At 34.3% G+C, this 6971-nt stretch overlaps 1 long non-coding RNA gene across 1 annotated transcript; it reads left to right on the forward strand.

Moving 5' to 3' along the window:
* Positions 1 to 665: 665 nt before the first annotated feature.
* On the forward strand, positions 666 to 1414 carry LOC123674960. The gene is made up of 2 exons (XR_006746727.1): positions 666 to 1170; positions 1257 to 1414. It is a non-coding gene; the product is annotated as an uncharacterized LOC123674960 (long non-coding RNA).
* Positions 1415 to 6971: the final 5557 nt, after the last annotated feature.

Below are 6971 nucleotides of genomic sequence, written 5' to 3' on the forward strand. Positions count from 1 at the left end.
ATAGGGACATTCGATCTGCCAACCCAAGAAAGCGAACATACTTTTGTTGGATAGCACATATGCCTACTTATGCGTTTCGTCTCTGGCACACACACCGGACTCATCAGTGTGACTTTGGTATAATTGTGTGTGCCGTGTCACATACGCTTGGGAAATTTATTATTATCGGGAGTCGCCGGGATGCGAACCCGGCACCTTGTCGGATCTCGGTGAGTGAGTCTACCTCTTAACGTCTAGGCTACCGAATGCTGTGTTTATTGTTGCTATGTGGAGCTTTATGAGAAGCCGCCACACTTTCATCCTTTTTGAAGTTTTCTATGAAATTTACCTTAGAACATAGAATATACTCTAAGAAATTAACCTTCTAGCTATTCAGAGAATAGTTTTGTTAGGGTTCTGATACCATGTAAGGGTGGATTGACAAATACAGGTATTTTGTACAGTTTAATCATTGATTTAACAAACTTGGAAACACAAATCTAAAACAAAATGGAGGTTAGGTTTGCTGCTTAAGGTTGGACGCCGTTATCTATTCGTGTCTGACAGAACTGGCATCTCCACCTTTAGCGGCCATATTACTTTTCTAGCTGCGCATGCGCACTAGACGGGTCATATTAGTTGTCAGCAGGTTGTTTTATAGAAGTGGACTGGCGCCAAGTATATTTGGCCAGCAGTTCTTACTTCAACACCCCCTCCCAAACTGAGGAACTGACAACTAGTCAACAGATAAGACATATACAGATAAGTTCCAACCAACTGATTTCAATAGTTAAAATAGAATATATACAGTACAATAAATACAAATAATAGTTAATATTTCTTTTGAGTTTATATAAATCAAGCCTTAAAACTAAATCAACAGGATTGTCAGTGGAACTGTAGAGGCTGTTACTGTAAGGCAATCGAATAGGGTTCCTTATAGCGAACCAACTTTCCTGAATATTTTGTATGGTATCAATACATTGTTTCCAGGGACCGGAGACCCTTCCAACAAGTGATATTATACCATCAGATCAACATATACATATAACAGATACATATTAAGTTCCTTCATATAGAACTAACTTGATTAATTCATCACACACATACGTGTCCGAATTTTTTTGCTTTCGCATCTATCATTACCAGGGACCGGAGACCCTTCAAATCAAGACACTAGTGTTTATAAAAGTATGTAACCAGGGACCGGAGACCCTTCTACATGACTTTGAATAAACACTTAACATATAAACATATTTATTAGAGTATATTTCCAGGAACCGAAGAACCTTTCAATAAAACTCCGACATATACACAACAGATTTTTAGTATTGTCTAAGCATGTTTCCAGGAACCGAAGAACCTTTCCACACAGACACATATTCAACAGATTTTTAGTATTGTCTAAGCATGTTTCCAGGAACCGAAGAACCTTTCCACACAGACACATATTCAACAGATTTTTAGTATTGTCTAAGCATGTTTCCAGGAACCGAAGAACCTTTCCACACAGACACATATTCAACAGATTTTTAGTATTGTCATAGCATGTTTCCAGGAACCGAAGAACCTTTCCACACAGACACATATTCAACAGATTTTTAGTATTGTCTAAGCATGTTTCCAGGAACCGAAGAACCTTTCCACACAGACACATATTCAACAGATTTTTAGTATTGTCTAAGCATGTTAAACAATACATGGATAAACAACAGATAACTGAAAAAAAAAGAGAACATATTGGGTTATTTGTATACAAATCAACTGAAAAATCAAGCCTCATAGAATACAAGGTGATTACGAAATTTACTTAGCTTTGCTGCACTTAAAGGTTTTGTAAGAATGTCAGCAATCTGATCATTGGTATTAATCTTCACAATATTAATTTTCTTGTCACTTACATGTTGACGAATTAATAAATATTTACGTGCAATATATTTTAAACGACTTTTACTTGTACCTGCAAGATAGTTTTGTCTTGTCATTGTCTTCATGTATATCAACAGGAAATGAACTGATACCCACAGTTTCTGCCAATAACTGTGCTAAAAATAGAACTTCATTAGTAGCATGAGTAAGTGCAATAAATTCTGCTTCTGCTGAACTTTGTGCTAATGTTGATTGAAGTTTTGGGCACCATACAACCGGATTACCGAATGCAAAAATCACAAAGCTGGTTGTCGATTTTTGACTCTTCTCATCACCTGCAAAATCTGCATCACAATAGCATGACAACGTTGGAGAACCTGCTGTATATTTTAGACCCAACTGACTGGTACCTTTCAAGTATCTGAAAACCCTTTTTACTAATGTCCAATGATACTGTTGTGGATTGGCTTGGAATCGAGATAAATAACCTACAAAAAAAAATATATCGGGTCTTGTAAATAAACTTAAATACAACAGAGAGCCTATGGCTTTCTTGTACAGAAAATCTGCTTCATTAGTAACTTTGGGAACTTCATGATTTCCTTGAGGAACCAATGAACATATTGAAGTTTTCTTGAATAAGCTTTTCACTGGTACCTGTAATTAATAGATCATCAACATATACTAGAATCAAAATAATCTCACTATCTTCCTCTTTCTTATACAAACATGGTTCACGTAAATTTGTTTCAAAACCTGAATTCTTTAGAAAATTATCGAGTGTCATAAACCAACATTTTGGTGCTATCGATATTCCATAAAGAGCTTTTCGTAACTTAAGAATTACCTTAGTTTTATCCAGATTGATTCCTTCTGGTACACTTACATATTTTGGTCTGTCAATTTCACCATAAAGAAATGCTGTTTTGATGTCCAACTGTTCAATATGCCATTTTCTAGAAACTGATAATGCAAATAATAATTAAACAACTGATAGAGTTGGTGTAGGAGATGCAGTTTCCTCAGAAGTATACTTTTCAGTATCTTTGCATCCTACAACAACTAAACGAGCCTTATATATACCATTGTCTTTAACTGTAAATACCCAGATGATGATTTTTGTTGTTTATTCTTAAAACACTCGTAATTCTCACTCTATCTCTAAGCAAGTTCTAGAAAGGCTGAACGGAAGGGAACCCAACCCAGAAGGGAACTCAACCCAGTTCAGCTGGCTGAACGGAAGGAAGTTCAACCCAGAAGGGGGCTCAACCAAGTTCAGCTGTCGTAACAGAAGACTTGACAGAAGGACTTTTGAAAGAATTTTTTTTTTCTTTCTTCGTATGGGGCTACCTATATAACCTATCATGTCGACTCTCTAAACAGAAATCACATATATTATTATCACTCTTTCCACATTTAATGCAGAGAACTGAAACAGAATTAAGATTATTCGTGAACATATTAGATTCTCCAATGGGATAATCAAAACATAAGGAACATGCAGTATAAACTTCATTGATCTCGGTCTCGAGATTCCTATCTGTGTCATCAAAACATTCAGAACAAATATCATTCAAACTACTACCTGTATACATACTGTTGTCAACCTCTCTGAAATACTGGCAGTTTGCTACCTCTAAAAATGCATTCTTCACAAAATCATAGGTTCTGGTTGCCTCGGGTAAAGTGTAACTGTAAGAGTAAAACTCTGGTTGGTCAGCATCTCGAAAATGTTTTCTGGAACTTCCATTGTTGACACGTGGGATTGATCCATTTCTTCTTGATAACTCATTTTAACACTAACTTCTTGATTGTGGATTGCTTTTAACGTCACAAGCTCTGCTATTATGTGAGGGTGCTCGTCACAAGCTCTGCTACCATGTTAGGGTTCTGATACCATGTAAGGGTGGATTGACAAATACAGGTATTTTGTACAGTTTAATCATTGATTTAACAAACTTGGAAACATAAATCTAAAACAAAATGGAGGTTAGGTTTGCTGCTTAAGGTTGGACGCCGTTATCTATTCGTGTCTGACAGAACTGGCATCTCCACCTTTAGCGGCCATATTACTTTTCTAGCTGCGCATGCGCACTAGACGGGTCATATTAGTTGTCAGCAGGTTGTTTTATAGAAGTGGACTGGCGCCAAGTATATTTGGCCAGCAGTTCTTACTTCAACAAGTTTTCTATTCAGTGAGTAGTTGATATTTATGAATATTCGTTACTATTCATTGATGATGATTAGATAGTTGAGTAATTAATTATTTGTGAAGTTACGAATGAAAGTTTGAATGATCACTTTTCAGGAATAATTGAAAAAAGATATTGAAATTGGAGATCACATATGTTGAAATTGATAGATACAATTGAATTGTAATAATTCATTTCATAGTAGAAACTGGTATTCATCCAAAGAAACAAGAATAGAATTGGGATTTTATAAATAAAAAAATATAAAAATTGAATATAAGATTCTAACATATGAATTTAGCAATAAAGAGTTCTAATAATAACAATATAAGATTCTACATTCGAAATTTAATGCCGTCTTTTTAATCGACTGCACAGTTTTTTCATTTGAAACCTTGCTTTCATATTTCATATGCATTGTCATTTCTAGACATTACTCTATTTCATTGGTCAATTATTGTTTGATTCTGAATTGCGAAACGACGAATTATTCTATTCTTTTAAATCTGAGTTCTAAAAATGTAAACACATCAACTGTGACTAGCATCAACCCCTAACAAAACTAAATCAGAAAACAAAGATTTTTGAAAATTCCATATAATTGAACACGAAGTGTATTCTTGAAGGATTTAATGTTCTCAGAGTCCGCTTAGTCATTCTTTTTATACCTGCAGAACTGTAATGGGTCTATGTAGATTGTATTGTTCTAACGAAGGTTTTACTACGTCCATTTAAGCATCTATTGTATTTTGTACGTTGTCATGTAATAAAAATAATTCCTGCATTTACCAAACGACAATTTGATTATAAAAATATGACAAGTTTTGATTTTCAAGTGAATTAGAGGACCAATAGAAAAAAGAAATTTTATAGTAATCAAAGACTAGAATTCTCCAGAAAAATTGTTCTGACCCAGGAAAAGGAATAACAGGTTATAAAACGGAAATTAATGAGTGTTTTGTTTTGGGTCATTATAGATATAGGTTAATTCAGAGTTCATGACTGGTATATTTGTGATTTTTGTGAAACATAAAAAAATTACATGATTCGAGTGCATGAGGTACGATCTTCCAAAATATCCTCATTTATCTAGGTTACAGAAGTAGGAGAACGTAGCGCCGCTGAACACAGGGGAAAATTATAAAGTTTGGTCAAGTTTTTTTTTATTACATTGAGCGAAATTCACCTGATTTCAAGAGCAAAGAAAAAGGAATAAAGAGTTCAAAGTCCTGAAATAGCTAATACTGTTTATGGTTTATTGGAATTTTCACGAAGACGATCTTTTTTCCTTCTGAGATCGTAGTTCTTGCAAAAATTCAATTTAAGTTTTAGGAAAAGAAATTTCTTCAAAATAAAACAAACAAAATTTTACATTTATACAAAGTCCGTTTATTAAAATATAATATTTATTTTTTATATACATATATATATATATATATATATATATATATATATATATATATATATATATATATATATATATATATATATATATATATATATATATATATAGATTTGTTTGACCGCTTATACAGACCCGAATCGATATACTCTACCGACTTTTCAGACCAAAACTGACGTTGTCAGACCCGACTCCGGGTCTGGTAGCGTTTAACCATATATTCTTGATCAGGGACGTTCGGGGATGCCAGGGATAAATTTTCAGCCGGGTGTGAAAAATCGGTGAAACATCATAATATATACAGAAAACTTCAGGGTTCGGCCAGTGCGAGGGCGCTTATATCGAGAGTAACACGCTGTATATAATTGATATATTCGATCGACTACTCCAGACCCTAAATATGACAACGCTGTAGATTGTATATAAACTTAAACCTCACACTCCGCACTGCTTATACAAACCCGGTATATAGGACCGACGTCGATAGAAATCATTTTTTATTTGTTCTTATAGAGCTCGTAACTCGGATATTCCATTTTTCTGAAATATACATCTAAAAACCATACGATTTGAAGCTTATACAAACCCGGTACATTGAATCGACGTCATGAGAATTGAATAGTGATCCTTTCGATTATGAACCTAGCAGTCATACTTGAAGAATTTATTAAAACTAATAGTATTTTTCCATAGGTAGTCGTTGTGATAAATGCTTTCTTTTAGAGAACTTGGAATTCTGCTTAAGGGAACAGAGATACATGAAAAATTTTATGAGTGGTACAAATTTTCTTATTAACTTGAATGAAACGCATACGTGAACGTAAGTGGTTCTTTCATATACAATTTTTTTAAATCTGTCCCAAACGTAAAAATCCGAAGTTGATGGAGCTGTACTTCTCACTGGGCACGATCAGGTTCTGTCATATGTATCCTTCGATAAGGAAGCAATTCGTTCAAAAATATACCAACGTTGAGCCTAGAGTATGCGGAACACTCATTCTATTGAAAAATGATTTCACGCCTATCAATCAACGAAACTTCCAGAAAAGAAGTTTCATATCTGTTTCCGAAAATTCTTCATAATTTTCCTGCCTATGATTGCACGAAACTAGTGAATGCGGAACTTTCTCTTGAGAAAAAAAGAAGTAAATTCGCCAGATTCGAAAATATTTCTGGCAAATCAAAAGTTGCATGCCAAACATACTATTCAACCTCAAAGCGAAATAATTATCGAATTGGGATCAACGTGGAAAATGAAGACGAAAAATGAACTAAGGTAGAAAATCTTTTAAGAATCAAAAGAACTTCAAATTGAGGGTTATCAATAAATATGACTCAAACGACCGCAAATGAGTCATACCAACTTATTCTCCACGGTTCAAGTCTTATTTGGAATCATCCTGTATAGAACTTTAGTTATTGTGTAGTGCAGCATGTTTTTCTGCTTGTTACAGGAGAGCTGCATGCGATCATTTTTCTTCAAAGACTTTGATCTTCGGATTTTGAAAAAAAAAAAATTATCAAGCAAT

The sequence above is a fragment of the Harmonia axyridis genome, chromosome 3, assembly GCF_914767665.1.
Source record: "Harmonia axyridis chromosome 3, icHarAxyr1.1, whole genome shotgun sequence".
Taxonomy (NCBI): Eukaryota; Metazoa; Arthropoda; class Insecta; order Coleoptera; family Coccinellidae; genus Harmonia; species Harmonia axyridis.